The sequence below is a fragment of the Mastomys coucha genome, unplaced genomic scaffold, assembly GCF_008632895.1.
Source record: "Mastomys coucha isolate ucsf_1 unplaced genomic scaffold, UCSF_Mcou_1 pScaffold15, whole genome shotgun sequence".
Lineage (NCBI taxonomy): Eukaryota > Metazoa > Chordata > Mammalia > Rodentia > Muridae > Mastomys > Mastomys coucha.
In genome coordinates, this window is record NW_022196897.1 from 2,191,672 (window position 1) to 2,204,047 (window position 12,376).

General features: G+C 41.2%; 1 long non-coding RNA gene across 2 annotated transcripts in view; it reads right to left on the reverse strand.

The window, feature by feature from the left end:
- Nucleotides 1–7,415, reverse strand: part of LOC116089726 — a 25,419-nt gene extending 18,004 nt beyond the window's left edge. For both annotated transcript variants that reach the window (XR_004118454.1, XR_004118455.1), the window contains exon 1: nucleotides 7,328–7,415. This is a non-coding gene — a long non-coding RNA (uncharacterized LOC116089726). The remainder of the gene's footprint in view (nucleotides 1–7,327) is intronic.
- Nucleotides 7,416–12,376: the final 4,961 nt, after the last annotated feature.

The window sequence follows — 12,376 nt, forward strand, 5'->3', positions numbered from 1 at the left end:
CCACTGCTTCCCCCTCCCACTGCTTCCCCCTCCCACTGCTTCCCCAGCAACTTGTCTATGCTCTTGTCATCTCTTTTTAATTTTTTTTTATTTTTACAGGTACATAACATAATTCTAAGGATAAATATATGCTTGACTTTAGGAGATTAGATATTGTTGATATTTTCTTCAATTATTTTCTGTTATAATGGAGTCCACTAAAGATAAAGATATAATTCTAGTACAGACTATATGTGTGTGTGTGTGTTTGTGTGCGTGCATGTGTTTGAATTTTCTCCTGGTAGGCTATTGATTTGGGGAAGAAGAATTTTTTTTGAACATTGTAACCCAGGCAGGCCTTGAACTTGTTCCTTGCTATTCCATCTCTACGCCAGCTTTTTTTTTTCCTGTCTCATTATAAAGTCTTTCAGAAATAGCCCCAGAATGAATTAAATACTCGTGGGTGTTTTTTTTTTCCTTCAGTGGCGAAATACTTCTCTGTGTCACAGTAAATACTGACTTTATGTCTTATGTCTGCTTCTTTTCTCTTTACTTTAAAAGCAACTCATTTTAATAAAACTTAGATATTTTAATATCAGTATTAATGTCAGGGCCATCTTTTATTTTTATAGTTGCCAAATATGAATTCAAATGGAGAGAGAAGGGGTCCTATGGATTTTCTCGTTAACCTTGTATGCATTTGAAGTGGAAGGTCCTGTCGAGCATGGATAGCCCTCTCTTAGGCAGTAGATCCAAGTTTTACTGTTTGCTAAGGGTAGATAAAATGGTCAAGTACAGAGTTTTACTTTTGTGTTTGTCTTTCACATATTTAAATTATCTCAAAATTATTAGCATGATGGGGCAAATTTTGTTTCTGCTATTAATCCAGAATTTATAATGGTTTATACTGATTTGTACTTTTACAACACAAAGAAATACCGTCTTAAACTTTCCGAGAAATACTGAGACATGATTATGTTTATTTTGTCTGGGAGAAAATTTAAATGAAGTATTCAGTTCAAGTTTGTTTTATGTATAACTCAAAATGACGAAGAAAGTTGTTTTAAAAACCAATCCCCCAAAAGGATGATGAGATGGTGAGGAGCGAAAGAAGCTCCGTTCAGGAGACATGTAGCGGTTCTGTCAGATGTGAGGATCCCAAGGTCTGCAGTGTGAGAATTGCTGATGCCCATTCTTGACTAAGACAAACCACTAAGTTAAGGTTGAATAGCTCTATCAACACTATATTTGGTGTCTTAACGTTATCTTAAGTATTCCCTTTATTTACTCATTTGTGATGTGTAAATCAGGTGCTATTTATACCTCCTTAATTTCTCCCTCCTAATTCCAGAGCTGTCTTTTGAGAAACATACAGTGCTCCCCAGAATGGCTCCAACCTACTGAAGAAGAGCTTAGACAGTGGTGGGCCTTCCCAGGAGCAAGACATAGATTGCTTCTTGATGCCTACAGTTGTGTTGGGTGGCTGGTGATATAGTAGGTTCTGCTATAGTGCACACTGTGTGTCCTAAAAGTCACTGATCCAGGAAGATGATGCAATAAAAAGTCCCATAGGATTTATAGTGAAATTAGGCTGGAAACACAGCATTCAAGAACTTGAGCAATGAATGTACCAGCTCAGGGTCACATCATGTTAAATGGCTCAGGTGGAAATAAATGAACACAACAATAAATGAAGCATTCTTCCTCTGGAACAAGCAGACCTATGCTGTAGAAATAGGCACAGCAAGTGTCCCAGCTGAGTTTTACGTGAGCTGTGAGAGAAGTCAGCTGAAAGAAGAGAAGTGACCTGGCTAATGGTGAATGTGACTGAGCATTCCAAGGTCTGAGGTCACTGGGAAGGGGTCAAAGTGTGGTACATGTGTGTTCCGTGTATTCTAATGATGACTGTGGTTTCCCACACGTTACCTTGTGTTTTCTCTGGATGAAGTCATAGATAAGCAAATGCAATTTGCATTTTGTTCATACAATCCCAACATGTGTCTGCTTCCTGGAGCAAACTTGTATTTTTAAGCAAATACAACAGTAATACTAACCCTAAAGGTCATGTGGGGCCAAAGGGAGTGGTTCATTCCCACTTATTTACTCCTTTAGGAAAATATCCTTTATCTGTTTAAGTAACCAATATGAAAAGATTACAAATAACCTCTATGATTAAAAATGTCCTTTCCTCTTAGCAGATAATTAACATTCCAGTTAAAATATGAATAACTCAAAGAATTATTTTATGTTTTGTTTGTAGTCTTGGAGAAATAATACCCATCAGCATTATCCTCCAGTCCAAAAAGGATAGAGCAGAAGAAAACTGGACAATTAGATTCAAGTGTTCCTACTTAGGTATAAAAACGTTTGTTGTGCAGTTACTTTAATTTTGTAACTGTTACTTCTTCTTTTGATTGACTAGAATGAGCACAGGATTTTCAAGGCTTATTAACAGTCTAAAGAATTGTCTTTTCACAGTTGCGTATCTGCAGATCAGGCAGTTTGAATCCATGTCATTAAGAGCTCATTTTGATGTTAGTAGAAAGTTAGTGCAGTCTACCCAAAATCTATTACATAGTATACACATTGAAGTCTTTTACAAAAGTCTCTGGATCAGGTGTTCCTGAAGCTCATTTTTAGTATAGTTTTGGATGTTTAATAATGATGTTGCTATGCTTGGGGTGTGAAACAATTACAGACAAGCTCATGTGTTTGAATAAATGGCCCTCTCTAGTGGCTATTTTAGGAGGTTGTACTTTCATCAGAAAGTGGAGTTCTAGGAATCGACACTTGGGGTATATCCCTGCCCTGCATTATTCTGAATTCTCTCTGCTCCTTGATTGGTGTCACGAAACAAGCAGCTTCCTCGTGCTGCTGTGCCATCGAGCCACCCCCCAGCAGTTCTTCTGCAGTGTGACAGACTGTGTCCTCTCAAGCCGGGGAACAAAGTAAAGCTCATCCCTGTTTGTTTCCTTTCAGGAATTTATTCACAACATGGAGGCAAACCATTGAACATAGGTGTTGAGCTTAGAGATGAAGGCACCAGGCTACAGTCCGCACTATTGGATCCAGGCTATAAGCAAAGTGTAGCATTCCTAAATGGTATGGGGAATATACACCCTAGGTGCTTTTATGAAAAGACACATTTCTAGTCTAGACTGGCTTGCCAGCAGTCCATCTCCTAGTGCTCACCAACAGTCCCATGATGCCCTTGTCTCCAGTAGCCATCACTAGGCTTAATCCAGGTGAGCCAGCTGTCCCTTTCTGCTCCCAGATATCAATCTACCTGCCTTCTTTTTGTAGCTTCAGATCACATCTTCTCATTACACATCCATTTGATGGTTGTGAATGCTTTGCAGCCTGTCTTATATGACTTCCGTGGAGTACCTACACGCACACACGAGAGGAAATGGGACGTTTTCCTGACTCTAGCTTACCGTGCTTTACTGGACTCTCTAGAAACTTGTTTTCCTACAAACAGTACACTTCTATTCTTAGTTGAACAGATGTCTGTATATAACGTTTAGTCATTCACTATTTGATGGACTGGAGGGGCTGTGGACACGAGGCTAGTTCCATAGCTTACGTGGCCATTGCAAACAGTGACTTGGTTGCATTTTACTGCAGTCAGAATGACTATGAGAACAGTATCAAGTGTTAAAGGTATAATAGGGCAGAAGGAGCCTTTATGCATTTCTTGTTGGGGATATAAATTGATTCAGCCACTGTGAAAATAAGTGTGGAGGTTTCTTAATAAATTCAAAATAGCAATACCATTTGATCCAACTCTTCCACTCCTGGGTGTGTGTGTGTGTGTGTGTGTGTGTGTGTGTGTGTGTACGCGCGCATGCGCATATATGCCCAGAAGAATCAAGTTAGCACACCATTGATATGTCTACGCATCCATGTTTATAATGGAAGCTGCTCACGATAACTTCGGGAGTTAACATGTGGCTTAGAAACACCATAGTGTTTCTTAGTGGGAGCTAAGCTAGCTCCCACTCTGCCCTTTATTTAACTCAGAATTGGGAAAAATATAGAAACAAAAAATGAAAAATTTACCAGAAAAACATGACTGTTCTTGCATTGAAAGTTTAATTTATAAGCCTGTGGAAGCCATGAGTATTGAATACCTTCGGATGGAGTGAAGGCTGTTACAAGCCTCTTGACCTGGGCTAGGGGAACTTAATCAGGTCCTCTAGCTGCAGAGCCATCTTTCCAGCCCCTGGTGTCTAGTTTCTTGAACACTCACATCTAACATCATCATCTTGCATTTCCTACATGTAACCACTGAGCCACCAGGGAATGTGTCACCCTTCCTCTGGTTGGGGAGTACCAATGCCACCATTGTCTGAAGTAGGGAGATAGATTTTGTTTGGAAACCACTATACTACAGTAGTTCCAGACATGGGCTATGGGATATAATAGATTGGGTGAGTGGGGAGAATGTCAGTGGATGAGAAATTACTAAGAGGAGACTTCAAAGGTACAGAGAATTCTGGGGAGCCAGGCTGGGATGGTTAGCTGCGGAAAGTTGGAGTTGTCTCTAAACCAACTCAGTAGGAATAATTATTTATTTTTAGATTTTTTTTTTTTTAAGTTGTGTACACGTGTCAGCCTGCATGCCCGGTACCCATGGATGCCAGAATAGAGTGTTGGATCTCCTGAAACTATAGTTCTAAGCAGTTAATGAGCAGCCATGTGAGTCTCTGGAACTGAACCTAAGTGTGGCAATAACAACAGTAGGTGCCCTTAATCACTGAGCTGTCTCTCATGCCCCCACAGGGATCTTTCAAATTGGTCTATTTAGGCTAGCAAGGATCTGATCAAGGTCAAGGACTCATGAAGAAGATGGGTCTGAACACCTGGCTGAAGACTGATTAGGGAGAGCCTGTTATCCGTCTGTCTTATTCATATTATCCCACTCCATAACAGCTGCGCTTCCTGCTTCCGTGAGACTGGACCCAGACCTGCACTGCCCATTTAGACCACTGGGCATTTGTAATGAGCTTAAGGCTTAGTTTGGATTCAGAAAATTTAGAAAAATTGATAGAGATTAATGGGCTTAATTTGAGTTTACTACTAAATAAACTGGTTATATAGACCAGTTGCTGTTTTAATGGGACTTTATTTTACTGTTGTCACATCATCACATAAACTAGCATTGTGGTGCTGTGTATGCTTTATGTTTTCTGAAATGGCTACTACAAAATGGAATCGTGACTCGTTTTTTTGGTCTGGGGGTTTAGTTTGTTTCTTTGTTTTTTTTTTTTTTCATGCTGGGAATGGAACTCTGGGTCTACTATAGGAGCTTTACATGGATTGGTCTACTCACGGGAGAATTTGACAAAATCTAAATGGAGACATGGGATAGAATTTGTTAGGAGGTGGTTCTCCGTAGGTCTCTTGTGTGTCTGTCCATCTCGCAGGCAGGGGCACTGACTGTAGGAGCAAAGAGCTAAGTCTCTTGCTGCCTCGGAAGATGTGGTTAGTGTTTCCACACAGAGCCAGAGGCAAGCAGGTTTGCCAACATGAGAGGGCTGGGACCTCTAAGCTTAGGCTACTGACTTTCTGCAGCCCCGTGCATGCACATGTGCTGCCTAGCTACCCTACTGCCCTTGTGCCCAGAAGGAGATGCCAGTATTCTGGCCAATGCTGTGAGTAAGTGGTCTTATTTCTTCACGCTCTGCCTGCATATCATCTGCCACCATTTGAAGAACTAAACTTTCTTTGCAAGTAGAATAAAGTCTCAGGACCTTTATAGGTCTTGTCAGTGCTGGGTAATTATAATAAAATCAAGCAATTGTTCACTATGTACAGCATTTAACATGCTCTTGACTAAACTTGTTCCAGAATAGATTTGGATATCTGTGGCTTTTGCAACATTGGAAGGGAGAGTTTTGTTTTGTGGCCTAATCTTGCCGCGTCCATTTTGAAATGTACTGTGTCTGTGTTGGTGAACAGATCCTCCCGGGAGCGAGGCTCTGCTGGGTGATTGTGGCATCCTCTGTGCTGTACTGTATCCACCTGCGTTCTTCACAGTGGCTCCCTGCACTTTACTTTTCCTTAGTCTGGGTTTGATCATCTAAAAAATAAGAAGATCGTGTCCCTTAATGTCCAGATATATTACCTCCAAGTGACAGAGGGAAGGGACCCAGGGTTGATCTCTGGCCACCATATGTCCATATACTGGGGAGCACATCTGCACATGCACACATAGAGACAATATTTTTACTCAACTTAGTCCCTTCTCTATTAATTTGACCTTTTAAGTATACTAATGGAATCTTCTTCCTCTGCTATACCAAGGGACTTTTTTTTTTCCTTCCTGGAATTCACTTAATCAATGTTGAATGAATGGCCATTACACTTTTCAATGTGTACGCAAGGCTGAGTTTGCAGAGAGCTCTCTCACAGTCAATGCCCTGGAGGAATCATTAACATTCTCAGGGTGTTCATATGAACACACTTTCAATAAAGAATTAATTAGGACTAAGGGAAGAGGCTGGGAGAGACAGTTCAGTAGACAAAGTGATTACAAGAACGAGGACCGGAGTTTGGATACCTAGCACCTGTGTAAAAGCTGTACATGGTTGCATGCACCTGTGGCACATGTTACTGGGCAGGCAAAGACAGGTGGATCATGGGGAATTACAGGCCAGTAAGTATAGCCTGAGCTCTGCATTCAGTGAGTGATCCCTGTCTCAAAAAAATAAGGTGGAGAGGAACAGGCGTGGACACCTGACCTCTTCCTCGGACCTGTACAGGCATATGCAGAATGAGCATGCCTGCATACCATGCATGCAGGCAGCCTGAGGGAGCACCTTGGACTTTGAGGCCCCCTCTACTGTCATCACACATAGGCTGATAGCAACAAGTGCATACAACTTCAGTAGAGCCGGACATGAGGAGAGAGAGACTGACAGAACTATACCAGGTACAGCAAGCAGGACAGAGATGTAAACAGAATAAATTCCTATATATCTCTGCCTTCTGATTTCCTGGCACTCCTCTCACTGGCTAAGCCCAGTTGCCACACAATGACAGGAGCATCTCAGAAGAAAGAAGGCAACTGGGGATGAAGGAGCACGGTAGGAACACCATGGGATGGTCGGGCAGTACTATTTGATTTGGCACCTGGAAAAAATAGTAAACTTTCCCTCTGGGAAGTATATTGATATGAATGCATTGTGAAAAGCCAGGCATGTTGTAGGTACTTTCCAGTGAATCACTTAATATGTGCATGGCCATAATTTATTTTGAAATACTGATTTTAAATTATCAGTAGGTGGTGCTGCTGAGATTTAAATGGAAAGAGTGTAAAATTAAGCATTAAGCCGAGCCTTACCTAGGTTGTAGACAGGCTGTGGGGAAGAACTTCATTCAGAGCCCATCCATTTCTAACTGGTGTTTTACAGTGTGACATTTGAAAAGCGTTAGCTTTTAGAATTTTCATTTACTTAATAATGTAGAATATTCTAGATTCACCCAACAATCTGAACAGTAGTGACTTAGGTGTCTCTGCAGAATCAGTCAGGGTACATTATCGAACATTAGTTTTCTTACATACTGTAATGTGGGTATCTCTCCATGGCTTACTGGGTGAAATCCAATCAATGAATACACACACTACACACACACATACACTACACACACACACACACACACACACACATTTCAGTTTGAGTTTCCTGGAAAAGAGAACTCCATGCATGGAACTTCAGAGCTTTGCCATCTGTCAGCATCCCAAATGATTCTCTGAACTACCGTTTCCTTGTCAAGTCTCAAGATAGAGAAAATACTCTGCGCCCCCACAAATAAAAACTATGCCCATAAACATCACAGTTTCACAAAACATTGGGCCTGGTAGAGATGTTTTTCAGGATGCTGACGTTCTAATTTTTAAAATTACATCACAGAGATTCTGGATAAAAATTTGGAGACTATGATTTGGTTAACCTGGAACGGGGCTGGAAAGCTGTATTAGTAAGTGTCCCAGTAATAACAGAAGAGACTAGTCTTGGAAACTCTGGCCCTCTTCAGCTTCCTCTTTTTGAACTGAATCTCCTCATCCACTGTGCCCAAGGCTTAACAATCCTCTTTGAGCAAGGAAAGCCATGGGTCCCTAAGAAGTCCCTTGGGTCCTGCCTATAGAAGTCCCTTGGGTCCTGCCTATATAGTGTATCTTACGAATCAGTGTAAAACTCCAGCCTAGATCTCCAGGTTTCTCCATTCCTCCAGTGGAGCCATAGCTTTTATCATCCCCAGTCCAGACAGAGTAGTGGAAATGGACAGACTTTACAGATTATATTCCTGAATAATGAGGAAAGTGAAACCAAAGTAACCTATATGACTTCCTCTAAGTGTATATGTTTCTCGAGGTAGCTAGTAGAACTCTAATAAGTAAATATTCAAACCGGGACTTCATATGGTACACTTACTAAAAATTTCTGGGAATATGAGATCATAAAAGATGCTGATAATCTGACAAGACATAGCTCTTTCATTCCAAAGACATTGCCTTCTATTTTTAGAGTATAATTTAGAACCAGCAGGTATCATTCTTATAACCCAGTGACTAACCTCAGAAGTTGCCAAAACACTCTTTAGCATCAGTGGGTTTAGATCCTACAAGAAATTGGATTTGTCTAGTCACTCAAAACTATTTTTAGTTTTATCTTTTAAATTTTATTTTATTTATTTACATTTCAGCCATTACCCTCCCCTGGTCCCCCTTCCCACAATTCCTCATCACATTTCTCCCACCCTTGCCTCTGACAGTATGCTTCCCCTCTTCTCCCACCACCAGGCATCCCCTTCCCTAGGGCCTCAAGTCTCTCAAAGATTAGGTTCATCTTCTCCCACTGAGGCCAGACCAGGCAGTTCTCAGCTACACAAGTGCTGGCGGCCTTGGACCAGTCTGTGTATGGATCCTGGTTGGTGGCTCAGTCTCTGGGAGCTCCCAGGGGTCTCCGTTAGTTGAGACTGCTGGTCTTCCTATGGGGTCACCCTCCCCTTCAGCTTCTTCCAGCCTTTCCCTAATTCAACCACAGGGGGCCCTGATTTCAGTCCAATGGTTGGGTGTAAGTGTCTGTGTCTGACTCAAGTCAGCTGATTGTTGGCCTCTCAGAGGGCAGGCATGCTAGGCTCCTGTCTATAAGCACACCATAGCATCAATAACAGTGCCAAGCCTTGGTGCCTTCCCATGAGATGGATCCCAAGTTGGGCTGGTCATTGTACCACCTTTCCTTCAGTCTCTTCTCCATTTTTGTCCCTGCAGTTCTTTTAGACAGGAACAACTCTAGGTCAGAAATTTTGACTGTGGGTTAGTTATCCTGTCCCTTCACTTGAGGCCCTGTCTATCTACTGGAGGTGGACTCTCGAGTTTCCTCTCCCCACTGTTGGACATTTTGGCTAAGGTTACTCCTGTTGAATCCTGAGAGGCTCTCACCTCCCAGGTCTCTACTACTTTCTAGAGGGACCCCCTAACTCCCACCTACCAAGGCTGAATATTTCCATTCATTTTCCTGGCCCTCTAGGCTTCTCTCCTGCCCCCTTCCATACCTGATCCTGTTCCCCTTTTCCTCTCTCACTTCCCTCTTCCACCCATATCCCTCCCTCCCTTTCTCTGCCTCCCTTGATTATTTTGTTCCCTCTTCTAAGTGGGATTGAAGCATTCTCACTTGGGTCTTCTGCTTGTTAAACTTTTTACAGTTTGTGGGGTGGATCCTAGCAAAAGACACTGTCATTAGGACAAATTGGCAACCCACAGACTGAGGAAAAAAAACTTCACTAACCCTACATCCGACAGATGGCTAATATCCAAAATATATAAAGAACTTAAGAAGTTAACCTCCAAAAAAATCAAATAACCCAATTTAAAAATGGGATACAGTTAAACAGTGAATGAAGCACTTAAGGAAATGTTCAAAGTCCTTAATTATCAGGGAAATGCAAATAAAAACAACCTTGAGATTCCACTTTATACCAATCAGAATGGCTAAGATAAAAAACTCAAATGATAGGGCTGGTGAGGTGGCTCGGAAGTTAAGGGCAGGGACTCTTCTTCCAGAGGTTCTAAGTTCAATTCCCAGCAACCACGTGGTGTAAAAACCATCTGTAATGGGATCCCATACCCTCTTCTGTTGGGTCTGAAGAAATGTACTCATACACATAAAATAAATAATTAAAAAAAAAAAAAGTCGAGTGACAGCCCATGTTGGTGAGAATGTGGAGAAAGAGTTAACACTCCTCCATTGCTGGTGGGATTGCAAACTGATACAACCACTCTGGAAATCAATCTCGAGGTTCTTCAGAAAATTGGAAATAGTTCTACCTGAGGACCCAGCTATACCACACCTAGGTATATAGCCAAAAGATACCCCACTATATCACAAGGACACATGCTCCACCATGTTCATAGCAGCCTTATTTATAATAGCCAGAACCTGGAAACAACCCAGATGTTCCTCAACCAAAGAATTGATACAGAAAATGTGGTTCATTTACACGGTGGAATACTATTAAGTTTTTAAAAATTAGGACATCATGAATTTTGCAGGCAAATGGATATGACTAGAAAATATCATCCTATGTAAGGTAACTCAGGCCCAAAAGGATCTGCAAGGTATGTACTCACTGATAAGTGAATATTAGCCAAAAAGAACAGAATATGTAGGATCCCACCCATAGACCATAAGAAGTGTAACAGGAAGGAGGGCCCAAGTGAGAATGCTTCAATCCCTAATTAGAGCTGGGACTGAAGCCTTTATCCTCAGAGAATTTGAAGGACATTAAAGGGAGAAGTAGGACTTGTCTGATAAGGTGAAGAGGAAGTGGTCGTCTGGGAGTGGCTCTGAGTTATCTTACCCAATGTCCACTTATCAGTGTGCCAGGTTTACATAGAGAGGTGAAACTCTCATCTCTTATTTCTATAAGACTCACAGCTTTTGACTAACTTTTATTGTATATTTTAAAATTTTATTTTAGATTTTTTTTCCAATGCTGAAGTGTAAACCAGGGACTTGTACAAAATCTGAGTTAGACTCCTATTTCCTAGAGCCTTCATTTTTACAAAGGCCAATTTTTAGAGGATCAACTCTAAAGCTTGACTTAACTAGAAACCAAACATGTGCCACCCAGTGTTGTTAAGGAGCACTGCATCTTAGGCAAACTGCTTTGAAATTGTTTCAAATACATTCGTCAAGTTGACTGCATGTTTTCTGAGTCTGGCCAATCCTACTGAGTGCTTTCAATATTTTAAGCTTGAACAAAAATTGAACCAATTAAGTCCTTAACTGTGGGAGTTTGGAAAACTCAGGCTTAAACATCCTTATGAATTTGGGAGTGAATTCATGTTAATTGATGAGGGATGCATGCACATTTAGGTAAGTTTCAATTGGCTAAATCACTCTGAAGTTGTAAAAGCCAAACTTGGGTCTTTTTTTGTTTGTTTGTTTTTGTTTTTTTGAGACAGGGTTTCTCTGTATAGGTCTGGCTATCCTGGAACTCACTCTGTAGACCAGGCTGGCCTCGAACTCAGAAATCTGCCTGCCTCTGCCTCCCAAGTGCTGGGATTAAAGGCATGCACTGCACCACCACTGCCCGGCCAACTTGGGTCATTTTCATCTCTTGAAAAGCAATATTTAAAGATCATTTTACAGAATGATTTCTTTTTTCCTTCCTTTCTTTTTTCCTTCCTTTCATCTTCCTTTCTTCCTCTCTCTTTATTCCTTCCTTTCTTCCTTTCTTTCTTTCTTTCTTTCTTTCTTTCTTTCTTTCTTTCTTTCTTTCTTTCTTTCTTTCTCTCTTTCCTTCATTTTTTCCCTTTGCTGTATTTCATAATCTTGAGCAGCCATCCTCAGAAGTGGTGAGAGGTTATATGGAGGGATGGGAAGATGTTGTTTTAGTTTTCCCCTTTAAGACCTGTGGCATCATGAAAGGAGATCATTTTAAAAATCAGGGCTTTCTTTTCATTTTTTTTGACTTCAGGAAGAGTCCATTAGGAAAGGGAATATGGCATTGCTCTGGCTCTTACACAAAGGCTAAGATTATTTACTACCTGAACAGATGAAGTTATGCATGACCACATACTAAATTTAGGATAGTGTAAACTCTGAGAGCGTGTGGGGTCATAAGCTTATTGAGATGACGTCTGGTGATTTATTTGGTCACACCTGCTTATGAGGCTCAGCGAGCTTTAGAAATTGTAAATTAGGTGCAGGACCATGTCTCCACCTCCTCCGAAGGCTCTGTAGATCCAGCTTGATCCCAAGAGAAGTGTCGCTGTTACCAGCTCTGACTTTATGCACCTCAACACCATGTGATCTCAGGAAGCAAACTCCAGACATGCCAGAGCATTCTTGGCAATTTGTCCATTTTATTTCACAGACCTTCT